The 17,435-nt window shown below is 34.5% G+C and overlaps 1 protein-coding gene and 1 long non-coding RNA gene across 3 annotated transcripts in view; one reads left to right on the top strand and one right to left on the bottom strand.

Moving 5' to 3' along the window:
* MSRB3 (methionine sulfoxide reductase B3) overlaps positions 1-17,435 on the bottom strand; it is a 142,885-nt gene that overhangs the window by 16,413 nt on the left and 109,037 nt on the right. The gene's annotated exons all lie outside the window — the stretch shown is intronic.
* LOC111729603 lies at positions 9,531-16,170 on the top strand. Its single transcript, XR_002776303.1, has 2 exons — positions 9,531-9,913; positions 15,881-16,170. It is a non-coding gene; the product is annotated as an uncharacterized LOC111729603 (long non-coding RNA).

Here is a 17,435-nt window from a genome sequence, read left to right as displayed (position 1 = left end):
CCCCCTTTATCCCATCTACCTCCTAGAACTCTGATTCTTGACCAATTATTCACTTCATGTGACACTTCAAGAATAACTTTTATCTCATTTTTTAAAAAATGATTCTCTATTTCCCCTCAAAGACCCCAAAATTTAAGTAATCAACCAAATACATGCATGTGGTAAAATCAAATACTACAAGATGACTCACAGTGCACATGGCACAATTTAAATTTAAAATAATTAAAATTAAATAAAATTAAATCTTCCATTCCTTAGTCACGCCACATTTCAAGTTTTCAATGGTTACATGTAGATAATGGCTAATACATTAGACAACACAGATATAGATACGGAATATTTCCACCATCATTTCTACAGATATAAAACATTTCTAGCATTGGACAGTGCTATTTTAGACATTATAAATTGATTCCCTCTTTTGAACAATGAAGATTTAGTATTCATACTTACACTAATCTCTCGTCCCTTCCCCCTTTTAATTTTTAATACTTATATTATTTTTAATTATTTTCCAACCTTGTTTGGTAACATCTGACCCTTGAACTAAGTTCAATAAGAGCAAGGAGTTTGTTTTGTTCACCACTGTATTGCCAATCACTTAAAATACTGCCTATAACATAAGAGGTGTTGCAAAAAATTATCTAATGAATGACAAATGAATGCATGACTATCCTATAGCTTACTTAATTACTATCATTTGACTCTCTACTTGGTGAGACTGCCTTAAAGCCCTGATCCTCCCCCCGTTTCTACTCTCCCCCAACCCACAATTCCAATGCCCAACCATAATTAAGTCTTCTATGCTTTTCTACAGATTGATTCTAAGAGTTGAAAACTAGTAAACAGTGTCTGTATCTTTATGGCTACATACAGAGCTAAAGAGTACTGGGACTATATTTCCTTCCCCAATGGTCCAAATGTTATATCCCAGGCTGCCTAAAGTCAAACAGATTTTCCTTTTTTTAAACTGCATCACATGCAAAAGGCATGTCATGTTTTCTTTTATCTTTGTTTGGATGATGACTTTATTATATATACAATTGTACAATTTTTCTGTAACTCAACATTTTAATTTTTTAATTACAAATATTTCAAATGTATACAAAAGCATACAAAATATAATAGGCATCCATGATTTAACAGATATTAACTACCCAGACTTACCAGGTAATAAAATTTTTTTCGATATATGCTTCAGATTTTTTTCCCTAATAAAATAAGATATTATAATTACAGCCACATCTGCCTCCATCTCCTCCTCTACTATGCCTCCTGGTGCCCCCAAGATAATTATTTATGTACCATTCCCACACTTGTTTCATTCATTTTCTATGTAAAATGATATATGTTTTAAATGTTTAAAAATTTATATAAATGACTTTACATCATAAGTATCTTTAGGCAACTTACTTTTTCACATTATTCGTGGTCTCTAGTTGCTTGTTTTTACAGCATCATCTTATTTCATAATTGAAATATTTCATATATCTCTGAGAATATGACGTAGAAAGTTGTTTTTAGTTTTTCAATTATTCTCTAAAATATTTCTGCTTCCTCTGAGGCAATTGTTCTTCTTATCTTGGCTTTTGTCTTTCATGCTCTTGGTTTTCTGTGTATATCTCTGAACCTTGATCAATCATTTCTATTTAAGAATGGAGATCTGGATCAGTTATCCTAAGCAGCTGATGTAGGTTTCTTCTGCTGTCAGGTACTGTACGGTGTTTTGACTCTGAACAGAAAAGCTGACTGAGAGCTCTGGGAACACTGTCATCATTTGCTGATGGACAAGCGTTTGTCCTAGGATTCCCTGAATATCTGACTGGAGAATGGTTTAATCTGGAGTACCACACTTCAATAACAGCCCCAATTCTCCCAGACTGGCTGTTTAATATCTTAAGAGAATGGTCTTCCAGTTATTTTTTTCTTGTGGGTAATTGATCTGTCATTCTAAATATGAAAGTGAAGAAGATGTAAAACTGGTCTAGCTGTTCTTTACGCTTTCAGTTAAACACCTCACTGTCATTCCCCCATTTCGCTCTTGACAATTTTGTACTCTGAGCCTCTTTATAATTCTGGGCATCTCTGCAACAGCTCTCATGTATATTTTGGGCTATAGCTCTCTTTAATCAGTCGTGCCCATTAGTCCATTTCCATCAACTTTTTTTCTTGGAAAAATTAGTCGAATTCTCTTGTCTGCTCAAGACCCCCTCCCCAACTCTAATTTTTTTTTTTTTTGCAGTGTTTCTTCTTCTCCACCCTCTCCCTGCTCTTCCTTTTCTTTCTTATTCTTTTTCTTGTTCTCACTTTAAAAGGATCTTTTGGGAAAGGGTGAAAAAAACATGTATGCTCAATCATTTTGAACAAGAAGCCAAGATTTCTTTTTAATAAACTGCAGATTTTGCTCTCTTGATCTAATATTTTATGGGAAGAAGCAACAGATTTCAGGCATCATAATTTTTCTATCAACCACAATTACATATTTTTCACCTTACTGATAAAAATACCAAAATCAATGTAAGCTTTAGCAGCTTTAACTGGCTCAGATTTGACTCTGGCTAAAAAGTGGTCCTGGCCTAAGTATACAAAATCAACACTTATACTATAACATCTGCAGTGGCCTCAGAGTTAGAATCAAGGCAGGTCAGAATAGCCTTCTATCCTAACTGGTTTGGTGGAAAGAAATTTCTTGAACTACTTTTCAACTTTATATTTGATTGTTAGATACAGTTTGAGAATATATTATATTTCTTCCCTGCTGCCATTGCAAATATAAGGACAATTATCCCCCTAAACGCTGATGGTACAATTTCATTTCTGCAAACAAGCAAGAGTCTCAAGAAGCAAACTATTCCAGTCAAGAAAATAGTGTAACCGTAATTATGGCAAAAAGATAATCATTAGTTTTGGCAAACAATCTCCCATGCTTCATTCAGCTTTATTAACCAATACTGCAAATAAAAATGATATTTAAAATATTTATCTTAAAAAGCAAGAAGTTTAAAAAATATATATAAATTAGCTTAGCTCTACAGACTCTAAAAATTCATGAAAATAAGATGAGAAATGCTAATTAAAGTACAATGTACTATTCAAGCATAAATTTTGTTTATTAAATGTCAGTGGCACTGCTGCCAGGAACATTTTGAACAGCATTATGTGGGGGCCACCTGAAGGCTTTTAAGCGAACATGATCAGATCTGCTTAAGGAAGATGGCTCTGAAGCAGGCTGGAGAGTGGGAGGTAAGAGGGAGGATGAAAACAGGTATATCAGATGGAAGACCATATATGAGGACAGAATTGATGAAGTTCTAAATGAAGACAATTGCAAGGAGACCTGAAAGCTGGGGAGAGATTAGAGAGAGATTAGGAGAGCAGAATCCACTGATTCTGGTGATGGAGTTACCTGTGGGGGGAGTGAAGGAAAAGGACAGAATCAAATTATACTGGGTTTCCAGCTTATATGGCTAGCGAGATCATGCTACTCATACATTTTTTTCCAGGGAAAATAATTAAATCAGGTTAGTGTGGAAGAATCTAGGAGGCAGAGGGATGTGAGGGCTCAGAAGTGAGACCCTGGCTAGAGATACAGATGTAAAAGTCATCAGAGCATAAAAGACAGTAAGGTTATAGATAAGAATGTGTAGGGGTTAAATATAGCCAGAGTGGAGAACAAGACAAGTATTTAAAAGGTAAGTTGAGGAATAGGAGTCAGTGAAGGAAAAAAAAGAGACTTTCAAGAAATAGAAGGACAAAGGAACCAGGAAAGAATTGGATAACAGAGAGAAAATCGTTTAAAGTGGAAGGCAGACGGCAGTGACATAATCTCCAGAAAGGACAAGTCAAATTAAGATCTGAGAGGACTGCTGAATTCAACAATTAGGAGGTCTGGGGACCTTAGAAAGAGACATTTCAGTGCAATGATGACAGAGCTGAACTCTGTTGGGTTGAAAGGCATATGTGAAGTGGAAAGAGTGAACAAAAGCCTATTCTTTACAAAGCCTGGCCAAGAAGGAAGGGAAACTAGGTTGATGGCTATAATGATGTTTGTGCTAAAATGTGTGGGGGTCCCTCCCAAAGACCCCACCTTTCCCTGTTTTCTAAAATGTTTAAAATGTTACAATATTACTTTCCTAATATGATTTTTGCAATAAAATGAGTGATATGAAAATATTTAGACATACTAAAAAGTCTTAAGCATTACTCAAATGCTCCTTAGGATATTGAACAGAAACTATATTTGAAGAAAGACTAGATAACTAAAATAAAATCCATCCCTAGAACCTTTTTTATCTTTATTTTATTTTTAAGTTGTTCGTTGTTGTTCTTTGTAATATCTCTTGGTCTACAATACTGGGAGTCATGAGTGTAGTGTTTTAAACAACCATGGTAATCTGTTTTGCTTTTTGGCACAAAGTAGGTGCTCTATGAACATGGTCGAGTAAATGAATCCAGAGCTGTAATTCTTGGTCAGGTTCCCCTGTCAAATATGTTCACAGCACCCAGTATTTTCTCTTCAAAGCATGTATCACAGTTTGCAGTTACTTATTTATATGGGCAATTTGTTATTAATGTCTGCTTCTCTCACTAAGCTCCATAAGACCACGATTGCTTTACTACTGTATCCTCAGCCCCTAGCTCGTGAAAATATTTGTTGAATGAATGAATTAGTAAATATATTTCATTATTTAACAACAAAATTGGCCTTACGTAAAAGATTATCACTTAGTTTGGTTATGCCTATCATCAGGCCAATTGAAGAAATAAAAAAAAAAATAGGCAAAGAATTTCTACTAGTTTGCTTTAGGCATTTTTTAATAAATATCAAATTTAATATGTTTATTTTCCTTGCTATCAAAAATAGGGCACTTCTTCAAACTGATTATAATTTCATATGTAGAAACCACACAGCCTTATCATCCATAATCATTTCAGGCATTCGAATCTATTAAAGGAGAATATGACTGAAGACTGTCAAGAGCACTGAGGTGTCCTCTGGGCAGTGTGAACATCTGGTGTCTGTTCTCTTTGGAGATTAACAACAGAGCTATACTGCAGCAGGCTTTGCTAATTCCTTTGAGCCCTGCACAGCATTTTTAAATGGTTCCAAACACACAAGATCTCTAATTGGTATGGATTTCCTCCACAGTTTTCTTGAGATCTCAAAATATGTCAGAAACTCCCAGGCAGGAATTGACAGGGGCAAGCTTCCCTGTTTCCCTTTGTGGAGGTGGCTATTAATAATTTTTTTCAGGTTCAATAAAATTACTGAACTCAAACCATTTCAACTGAAAAACCAGGGAGGAAGACTTTATTTTCCCTGGCCTGAACACTGTCTCTTGCTACTTTAAATCACAGTTAATGTTTTTAAAAATATATCTTACACATAAGTCAGTTGTAGACTTTTAGCATCAAAGGATCTGAGCAATATCACATGTAACGGCCTGACCTTTAGCCATAATTTCTAAGTGCCATTAAAAAATGTCTCTCAAACTGGTCTTAAATTTAGTGTTGACCTAGTCACCTTGATCCAAAAACATTCAACTTTAGATGATTATTTTATTTTGTTTCCAAAAGCTCTTCAGTCCAATGAGGTATCCATTAGAGAAGCTTCACAAAGAGTTTAGAGTTTGCTTAGAATTTATTAGCTACATCAGACAGGAAGATGGTGATTTGGGTTGCTTGCTGAGTGAAGATTATTTACTGTGCTTAACTGACCTTAAGAATACCAGGAGGGATATAGGATGGGGAAAATTCGAAGAAATACAGATTCTATTTTCCGCGATATGCAATCCAGACTGAAAGTGAAAAGTTCCATTCAGCTGCAGTCCTGAATTAGGTCTATTCACTACATAGCATCATTTGGGAATGTCAAATTATTACTTAGATTCTTTATTTAGTTGGGTACCTATCAAAAATTTCAGAATAATTCTTCTCCAAAATATGTGTAGCTGGTAAAATATAAGATTACTTCCTCTAAGAGAGAGTTAAGCCTTGAAATTCTTTTACTTATCTAAATTTACTCCTGATATTTTTCTCTAACTGAAATTAAACTTCTAAATAGGCTTTAGATCTTTCTTGTATTATGTACTTTTAAGAACTACAACCTGAAATAAAATATTTCCTTGTTTTCATAAATCTCTAATCCTTCACTTGTCTACATCAACTTTTTATGATGCATCAAAACTTTCTGACAACGCATCTTGAAAAAAATATTTTGAAACAGAGCAGATTGCTCAGAAAAGCTATTGAACACAAATATTCTAGAACAAAATAATTCCTTAGATTTGTTTACACAACAAAAGATGTTTTGCCTTTGTAGCACACATGGCAGGCAAAGTTGAAGCAATCTACAAACGCTGTACATTTCCTAATATTTTAAATTTTTTAATAAATTATATCAGAAGGCATTAAGAAAACTACATCAAACCAGGGTATACTCTGATAACTGTTCATTCTTTTTTAAAGCTTTTAGGGAAATCTTGGCCCACACCCAATCTCCATTACTCTGCTCTTCTTTTTCATGTATTTTATCACATTCTCATATACTATAACTTACTGTTTATAACGTCTTTTGCTTGTTTGTTTCTTGTCTGTATTCCCCCAACTATAATGAATGCTCCATGTGGTCAGAGATAATTTAGTTCCTGATGCATCTAAAGCTCCTAGAAGGGTGACTGGCATTTAATAAATTTTGGTTGAATACATTTTCTACATGTACTCTTGTTACTCTAGAAGTCTGGAATTTAAAATTAATCCTTGCTTTGGTTTCAAAACACAGTCACAAAAGTCTTTGTTACAGAATTAGTTATCGAGTCTCCAGGTCACTTACTAATATTTACTGAAGATTTTGGCACCTGGCTGGCAGCCTTCTCTCTACCGCAAACTCCTACTAATATTTTAGGGCCTTCCATGAAGGTAATCCAGTTAAATATCCCTCAGATCAGCCTAAGATAGCTGAAACTAAATCAGTCCATGTAGCCAAAGTCCTATATCAAGCAAAGACTCATGGATACAAGTAGCCTTTTCAATGTGAAAGTTCAATGGCTTTGATTCGGACCACTGTCAAGCTGAATGCATTAAAAATTAGATATCACTACATGAAAAAAGGTTAAACTTCAGATGGATGAATCTGGCTAAAGTGGTATGGTATTGCACACATATCTTAATTTGGAACTGAACCACCATGACAAAAAAAAAAAGAATAAAATTCCATAAAGGTCAGAGCACACGCATGGTATATTCCATGGCCTACAGGCTGACATATCAATGTGTTGGTTATGTAGTAATATTTAAGTTTTATCCTACTAACCAGGTGTAAATAGTGCATGGTGCAGGTGCAAGACTAGGCTCCTTAGTACTGAGTAGACATTAAATATTTGTTGACTATGTGAACTAAATTGGGGCTGAAGAAAGTATTAACAAAAATTGTGAAAATGATATCACAATAAATCAATGTATATATTTCAGACTTTTTGACAAAGATCAACTCTCAATTATTTATTGTTCCTTATTACACTAGTACAGAGTATATAGTATTCCATGGATTACTATCTCTTGGTAGTACCTACGCAATTTCTTTGACCTTTTCTAGTTAGGGCAGCATAAAATTTTGGAAGGCATGGTCAGCATCCATAAACGTAAAGCACTCTAGCACTGTTGTGGCAATATATAGTCTCCTTTTCTTTGGGTATTTCGCCTCCTTTTAGTGTAAAAAAAAAAAAAAAATTAAGTCCAGCCATGTAGTATTAAATAACAGTCAAATTCATGATCTTAAAGACTAGGTAGAAATTAGTTTTTAATTACATTTCCCATATTAGAAAACTCCCTTAGGGGAAATTTTGCCAAGGTCTGGTGCCATATAAAAGATTTTTGTAAATCACCTACTTTAACTTAAGGTATAAATCTAGAGCCAGTATAATAGCTCTTTGATCTTTAACAGTTTTTATTTTTGTGTATTTTTATTTGTAATGTCTCTGTCACACAAATAATTTTTACCTCTCAATTAATCTCAACTTTTCACTCAGTTCCAGGTATTGCCCTGGGTTTCTGGCTTCCAAGATATAATGTTAATACTCTTTTAACGCTTTGTTGCTTAGCTCTTGTTCCTTTTCTAAAATGTCACACACACTCTTATTAACCATATATAAATACATAAATGTGAATATATTATACATACTTTAAAGGCAAACTTTTTCCCCGTATTTTCTTGGCCCCTTCCCTCACCCTGCAGTAAACCTATGTTAATAACCTAATAAGGGTTCTACTCCATTTTTGTCCATATTCTCATAGTCTTACAAAATCATAAGTATCCACATACACATAAATGTAAATGTTCTAGTAGCTGCATAATATTCCACAGACAAAGTAACCCACACTGAATTTATAATCTAGGCCTGTGGGGCCTTTGTATCAAAACACCCACTCTGAAGTGGGACAACAGTTTGAAACTCTAAAGTGCCCCAAAAGTCAGTAAATGCTGAATGCCGCGGCTTCAAAAATGGATGCAGAAGACAAGACACAACTTCAGTCATACCGTTAAAGAGGACTCAGTATTGCTCCTACCCCAGTTCTCCTAAACTGCCGACAGGTTAATAATCCGTGCTCCTCGTGCTTCTGTGTGAATGCAGTCTACAGACAAAGTTCAGGTAAACAGGGAGGAGGCTCAAGGAGAAACCACCTACCACTATTTTTGGACAAAAAAAAAACTTTAGAACCTCCTTCATAATGAGCAAGCTGAAAAAGAAAGAAAGGAAGTGCCCAATAAAAGAAGTCTAAGTTCTCAGAAGACAAATAACAGGCTTTTTTTCTGGAAGTTTTATCCCAGAAAACAAAGACATTAAACCACAAACACTTCGTAATTCTCAAGGAAATTAAAGAGAATGGACTCTATAAGAGATTTTGAAAAGAGATCAATGGACAACAGAATGAAATGAAAAATAATTGGTAGTCAAGGAAAAAAAAAAGAATCCTTGTTATTTCAGAAATAAAAAGTGCATTATAAATATCTAAGAGCAAAACTGACACAGGAGAAAATCAAATCTCTGACAAAAAGAAATAGCTCAAGAAAACTGAATGTGAGAGAAAAAAGACAAATAAAACTAAATATGTTTATAATATATAAACATATAAATTTATATGTATAAATGATGTATTTGGAGAGCAGACAACAAAAAAATGGAGACCCTAAACAAAATAAAATGAATAAAAGACAAACATTTTCCAAGTTAAAACGGAAGGAATATTTCCTAAAATGAAGAATTAAATCTATGAATCATAAGAGTTCAAGGTGTTTCAGGAAAATTAATGCAGACCATCAAAACAGAATTATATTGAGGAAATTACTTAACATTCAAGATATAAATTCCTGTGAGTATCCAGGCAGAAAACTCAGTTTCCCACAGGAAAAAAAAATTATGTCATCTCTTTGCTTACTTCACTCAAGGGTCATTTAAGAAGATCTATTTTTAAAAAATTGTTGGATTTTTTCCTTCTATATCAGTCCCTCCATATCTGTGGGTTCGCTTTCTGGGGTTCCAGTTACCCGCAGTCAACCATAGTCTGAAAACATCAAATGGAAAATTCCAGAAATAAACAATTCATAAACAATTCAATAAACAATTGAACGCCATTCTGCGAAGCATGATGAAATCTCACACCATCCCCATTCCATCCTGCGCAGGATGTGAATCATCACTTTGGCCAGAATATCCACGCTGTATATATTTCCCGCCTATTAGTCATTTAGTCACTTAACTGTCTTGGTTATCGGATTGACCTCTGAGGTACTGCAGTGCTTGTGTTCAAGTAACCCTTCATTTACCTATTAATGGGCTCAAAGTATAAGAGCAGTGATGCTGGCAATTAGGATATGCAAAAGAGAAGCTGTAAAGTGCTCCCTTTGAGTGAAAAGGTGAGTATGTATGTATGTATGTATGTATGTATGTATGTATGTATATATATATAGGAAAATATGTAGGGTTTGGTACTGTCTGAGGTTTCAGGGATCCACTGGGGGTCTTGAAATGTATCCCTTGAGGATGAGGGGGGACTTTATTATTAATTTTGACTTTCCTATATTTTACTTAAGACATTGTGATTTGTACAGGTTTGTTTGGTTTAACTTATGTTTTTATCAGTGATTTATACTGTAAGACTTATACTCTCTTAACTCTTCTTTGGTTACTTGAAAAGAAGTTGGTTATGTCCTCTGTAGAATACAAAAGTTTATGTACATTACCATTTCATCCTGTGAATTACGTTGAATAGTCAGATCTCCATGTCTTTATTTTTGCCAATTTGATCTGTCTGAGAGAGATATATTAGTCTCTCACTATGCTTGCGTTTCAATTTCATCTACCTCTAGCAATTTTTACATGTGTACTTTGAAGCTATGTTATTTGCATATATAGTTTCAAGATCATTACATCTTCTTCATGAGTTGCAACCTTAGCCAATTAAAAAAAAACTTTGAAATGTTTGAATTTTTTTTGCCTTTAATTTCATTTTGATACTAAAATGTGACTCTTTCACTTAGTTTGCTATATCTTTGCTATCCCTCTATTTTTAACTTTTCTGTGTCATTTTGCTTTGAGTACCCCTTTTATATAGAGTACCTCTTTTAAAAAGTTTGATTCTTTATACTAACCTTGAGGATAGCTACGTCTTAAGGAAAATTTATTCCATTTAAATTTATATAAAAACAAATATACTTCATCTCAACTTGTCATCTTATTTTCTGACTTTGTCATTGTGATTTCCCTATTCCTTAAAATGTTTCTTTTTATTTTTTCTCTAGTAGATTGGTAGACATATATAGCATCTTAAATTTAGAATGGATTACTTTCCACTTTTCAAACACATTTTAAATTTGCTTATATTAATTACATGCAATGAAACATACCTACTGAAAACCTTGTGTGTCAGATGAGGAAATTAGCACACATTTACTTACTCTCGTACCTTTCTTTTCTAATTCTACTTTTTTTGGTTGGCTTAATCTGAGATTTTTGACCCACGCTGTTATTTGTAAAACTACCCATTTTTACTTGATGTAGTCCCTTTTCAAAAATTATTTTGACTTTACATTTTGTGGTGATGCTATACCAGAAACAATGACTTAAACTTAATTCTATGTTTATTGTTTTATGCTCACGAAGACTCCTTATATACTACAATTTCTCCATAATCGAATTTATTATGGTTCATTTCTCAGCTGCTTGGAATACTTCTTAAGTCATTTTTTTCAAAAAATGTATGTCAGCAATATGCTTCGTAAATAAATCTGAGAATATCTTCATGTTTCTTTCATAAAAGAATGACCGTTGACCGAATATAGAATTTAAGTCACAATCTTCTTTTTCTCACAACGCTAAAGCCAAATTGTGTCATCTTTTTCTGATGGATAAGGCTGAGAAGTTGTCTGACACATGACTGATTTTTTTTCCTTCAGAGATTTTTTTTCTGTTTAAAAGCTTAAAATATAGTTTTGTGGGTTTTGCTTTTTGAAATTCAAATATTTCACCAGAATATGTCTAGATGCTGATGTTTGTTCACTAATTCCAGCAAGGACAGAGTAAATGTGGTCTTTTAAACTTGAATTTCCTTACAGTATAGGGAATATAGTCAATAATATTGTAATAACTATGATAACTATGTATAGTGCCAGGTGGGTACTAGACTAGTCAAGGGGATCACTTCGTAAATAATATAAATGTCTAACCACTATGCTGCATACGTGAAATTGCTATAATATTGAATGTGAAAAAAAAAAAATCTTGACCTTCCTATATTTATTAATATACCCCTTGTTGTTTTCTTTACTGTTTGTTTTTTTCTGTTTTCTTCCTAAGGGACAGCAACTATCTACTTAGTTGGATCACTATTTTCTATCTTCTACATCTATCATCTTATTGCTGACCATCTTCCAATCATTTTCTTCTCCTCTGCTTTATAGGATTGTTTGTCAAGTGACTCTCCAGATTATCAATTATATATTTAGCAGATTTAATTTGGTTCTTCTAATGAAGTTTTCAATTTGTTAGTTTCTTGGAAGGATTGTTAGTTTCTTTGAAGGATTTTCTTGATTCTAACCAACTCTGTTATAGCTTAGTCTGTGATCACATTTCATCTTTCATCTCTTTCAGAGTTGTTTAATCTTTTACTGAGTGCAAATATTTTTCCTATAAAAATATTTTAAGATGTATGCATGCTTTCCCCCAACATTTTGTTATTATTTGCTTACGTTGCCCAGTATTTTCTAAGTTCCATGTTTGTTCCTTTTCTCCTTCTCATGTTGATCAGAAGAAGTGTACTTTGGCCTGCTACCGGCCCCAAATTAATATGAGCATATTCTCCTCCAATCCTTTCACTGCCTACCTATGTACTGTTAGAAGTCTCCTCTTAGATGGAAAGCTGGAGATTTGACAAATTTATCTTTATATTACCAGTTCAGCAATCCAATACACTGGGGGAAATAAGAGAAGCGTGTGTTACAGGTTGTGCCCATTGAGAATATTTGTCTCTGTATTTCTTTCACTGTGTTTGGCAAAACGTTTACGCAAAGGACCATTTTTTCTACATGTAATTTACTCTTTGGCCTGGCCTCCTTTGCAAGTATATAATGGGACTATATTTGTAGTCTATCTGGTTGCTAGCTACTGTCTGGCCTAACAAGGACAGGTCCAAATTCTTACCTATGTTGTGTAATGGTAATTGCCTTTAGACCTCTCCAGTCAATTGCATCTGAATATAGTTGTTCCAAATGGTGAAAGGATTTCCAGATGGAAAGTTTCCCACCTGTCCCAAGGACTAACCTGGCCTCTAAGCTCTCAACTCTCCAACTTCAAAAGTATTATTTGAGTTCTGTCTGGACCACCCTAACTTACAACTATAGCACTTTCTCATGAGTATCATCTAAGAATCACCTCCTAATTTACCTTATCTGGAAGGAATTCTCAATGTTTAAATTTTCTTATACATTCCTTTGGTTATTTTAATTGAGATTTGGGAGAGTAGGGAAGAAAGAGATGTCTTTTCATCTTGCCATTGTACCTTAAAGTCTAAATTCCCCTCCTCTTTAATCTTTAGTTATCATGGTTTGAAGAAATTTTTAATAGAGCTTTTGAAAACAACTACTATTAAATAAAAGTGAAGGTAAATAACATTAGAGAATATATTTTATACACTGTAATTTATAATAATAAATATGTATTTGTCTTCACCCCTGTTCCTGACAAGATCTCCAATGGAAGCATGCAAACCTATGTGGCCTCTGGGACACAATTACATAATATAATGATGTACTAGATAATTATTAATGACTAAATGAGATTCCAGTAATGTGTCATTACCTTTTGACTTTTATGATCATCTTGCTGTAAAGAATCTGTGATATTGTGATTTGTAATAAGAAATATACATTTGGTCTTTGTCCCTTTCCTGGCACAAACTCCTGAAACCCTTGGAATTTCCTGAATGATTAGAGTGACAAAGGTGTCTTTTGTTATTTATAATAGGCCCCTTTCAACCATATCTGAGTTTATGTTAATGAGATGACTTTAGGGGTTTTCCAAAAGCATGTAATGATAATATGCGCAACATTCCAAGGACTTATATTTTTTGTATGTATGTAAATAGCAAGTAATTATTGCATTGATTTTTCTTTACTATAAAAATAAATAATATATTAATCAACCAAGTAAAACACCAATCTGGTACATATATCCTTCTATGATTTATAAATAGAATCTCTTCTTTTATTGATTTAAAATTTTAAAAAAGATCTGTGCTGAAAAGTGAGAAAGTACCCATACGACGAATATTATATAAGTACCTAGCTTTTGGATAAAATTCTAGGTTTGTTTTTAAAGACACCAAACATACTGAAGTCTAGTAAAAAAAAAAAAAAATCCCTGAATAATTTATTTGTTAGTGTTGATGTCTTCCTAGCCTTACATTTTTCATTTGTATCGTGCTAGATGAATCTTGCCAAATAGCATATTCAGATTTATACTTCAGTCTCCTATGTGCATGCTTACCTGCCATTTATTATCGGAACACAGTTTGGCATTATCTTTTAAAACACACAAAGACATGCACATGCAGATGAAGCTCTTTACATAATTGAAGTGTATATTAACAATAATCACAAAGAATTTCTGAAACTTGCATGTCAAAAAAGTATCATCTTCACTTCCCTGGACCTTTCAAATGGGAACACAGAAGGGTTCTGGCTTTCCACTATAACCTGACTTTCACCTTCAAAATGAGCTTAAAAAAAAAAGATGAGGAAAAGGGATATCCAAAGGCATTTCTCATCAATTGCTAAATGGTCCAATATATTTGTAACTCTATCTCCTTTTCCTTTACACCAGTGAGTGATGAAAACCTGATGGGACAAGCAAGCAACACACTAACATCAAGTCACTTGGGGGTATTCACAGAAATAGACAAAAACAGGCGCAAGCAGGCACAAAAAGATTAACGCTAGGAACTGCATAAGCAGCAAGTGAGAACATTTCCATCATGAAAGGAAGAGGTTAAAACATTTAAGAAAATTTCTGAATAAAATTACTACGCCTAAGGTAGTGAAACGATTAATTTTTCAATTTTCTTGAGAAACAAGAGTCAATCTGTGACCCTACTCCCCAGGTATTACATCCAGACCTCAAGAACACAGTCATTTAGAAAGCAAGTGCCTCAAGGAGTCCAGCTAAAACTACAAAGATGTGAGATTCCAGTCAGACGCAGGAAATCCTTTGGGGAATAAAAGTATTTTATGACTCATAAGATTAAAATCTCCTGAATACTCAACTAAAGTAATCTAATGAAATATTGTCACCAGGAAAGGAGTTTGATGAATTTATGTGTTGTGTAGGAAAATTTTTAAGCAAAACAGGAAATTGAACAAACTTGAACCAAATTCATTTATAATTTTTCCTTTCAGGGTAAAATTAACTTCAAGGACACCAGAATTCCTTATACAATGTGACATTTTGTAGAATGCCACATTTTTAACTACTGGAATTTTAAGCAAAATTTCATGCCCAGGATGCAAACCTGGGTCATTCTGAAGGTTCTTAGTCTTTAATTTTAATACACTTTAAAAGAAGTTATAAGAGATAAAGGTGAAGGCTTGAGCCAGATGCCAACACTAAGGGAAAGATGGAGGTCAAGATTTTCCTGGGGAGATCTCGACAACAATAAAAACTCAGAGACAACATTATTTTCTTGACTTTAGGTGATACTTAAGCATAAAAGATAGTCAACATTAAAGAGGCTATCCTTACCTTGAAACATTTTCTATTTTTTTCTAACAATTCTAATTCAAAATTTTGCCTGTTCTCTATGAAATGCTCTTCTGTTAACAGGTTGTAAAAACAAAGCAAGCAATGAAAGCCCTCTGTTTAATCTTTCCCAAGGACAAACACAGTGTAACGTATAATATGTAAATATGAGTTAGACTACAAATTACTTTTATTTAATTTAGTCTAGTGCTTAGCTTCGCCTCTGAAATATCAGTCTGCATCCTTCTATTTTGGTTTGATTCTATAGTACACTTAAAACAGTAAATGTTTACATTAAAAGGACAAGAGAATGTGTGATGTATTTTAACTGTCAAAAGTGTTGTGAACAGCAGCAGCTGGAAGAAGAATGTGTATTCCACTTCACTGTTATCCTGGAGCCTTTCAGATTCTTCAAATCAGTGGTTACATGCTTCGGTGCTCATATATTTTTTTAAAATTTGACTGCCATGTCGAAGAAATGTAGTAAAATTTCTAGAGTTCACTTGTGCCCTTTGCACTGGGTTCTTCACTAACTCTGCTGGTGCAGGGATTGAACTGGTCACTGGACATGGAGATTTTCTTTCGTTTTTTAGGTTGCTGATACAGATGAAGACAAAAGCCAGGAGGCAGGAGGAAACGAGAGGAGTTCCACCCTGGGTGTTACTTAGAGGTCTCTATGAACTGTGCTTAGTCCACTTCCTTTGCAATCATCCTTCACATCATCCTGAATTCATTAAGATACGGCTCCTGTCAAAGGCCTGCTCAGAAGACCAAACACTGAATATAAGTCGATTCCAGCTCTGGTGAAATTCCACCAATAATGTTTCCAGATCTGGTGAAATTCCACCAATAAAACTGAAGAGAGAAATGCAGAACACTCTTACTCTGCCTGCAGTGATTTCAGGACAAGTGGGAACACAGCTGGGAAAAGTGGCGCCTAAGGCTATGTTGGGGGATGAGGACAACCAATACACGCATAATCAGACTTCGGGTTTGACACATTCAAGAAATATTTGAAGGTGTACTAAAGGCTACATGATCCAACTCCTACCTACCTCTCAAAACACATCTTGAACCATTCTCCCAATTGTGCTTCGACCACACTGGTCTTCTTCCAGTTCCTCCAGCATGTCAAATTAATTGCTGTCTCAGGGTCCATTGTATTTTCTTTCTCCTCTGCTTAGAACATTCCCCAAACTCTTTTTTTGGATTCTCATACTTCAGACCTTAGCTCAAAGATCACCTCCTCACTGAGGCTTTCTCCAAAATCCCTATCTAAATTAGTGCCTACCCCAAACCCCTCCTCCACCACCATTCCCTATCATCTGATCCTTTCTATTTCCTTTACACCTCTTATCAGATGTTATCATGTTTATTTGTTTACTTGTTTAGTGCCAGATACATATAAACACTAGGATGTAAACTTCTTAAGAGCAGATCTGCCTGTCTACTTCTGTCACTACTGTTCCTAAAGCAGTAAATATTTAGTGAATAAATGTGTTTAACACTCTACTAGAGGCTGAGGATAAAACTACATGAAATGATACAGACTCAACCTTACAAACCTTATAAAGAGAATGGAGACTGACAAGTAATCATTATATAGTAAGATAATTGTTTTACAGGGGGTACATAAGTCTAGTAGAAAGAGCTTCCATATGTCTATCTTAACAGAAGACAAAATCTCTTCCAAGGAATGGGGCCGTGTGTACAAAGGCACAGAAATAGCCATTAACAGCACAATTCTGTTCTGGGGGAATTCATTAAGGTTTAATAAAATATAAATTGCTGTGGGTTAGGGTGAGGAGAGAGGAATTAACCTTGGACAGAGAGGGATCCAGGTCATCGAAGTCCTTCCTCGCCATGCAAAGGGAGAAAGATTTCATCCTATGACCAATAGGAAAAATTCTTGGCAGAGGGGTGATATGGTCAGATTTGCATTTTAGAAAAACAATTCCGATAACTGATTTAGGTGATTTAGAAACCATATTATGGGCAGGTAGCAGAGGGACAGCAATAGAGTTTCACAATAAACAGGTACCATAGAGAGGAAGAGGGACTCAATGGTAGGAAACGCTCAAATTTTGCTGAACATCCATCTTGTCTCTGGATAGTTTTGTTAGATCATATGCTATGGCATTCACCCAC

This window comes from Pteropus vampyrus, unplaced genomic scaffold (assembly GCF_000151845.1).
Source record: "Pteropus vampyrus isolate Shadow unplaced genomic scaffold, Pvam_2.0 Scaffold9, whole genome shotgun sequence".
Classification (NCBI taxonomy): domain Eukaryota; kingdom Metazoa; phylum Chordata; class Mammalia; order Chiroptera; family Pteropodidae; genus Pteropus; species Pteropus vampyrus.
This window is presented reverse-complemented; position numbering and strand designations above follow the sequence as displayed.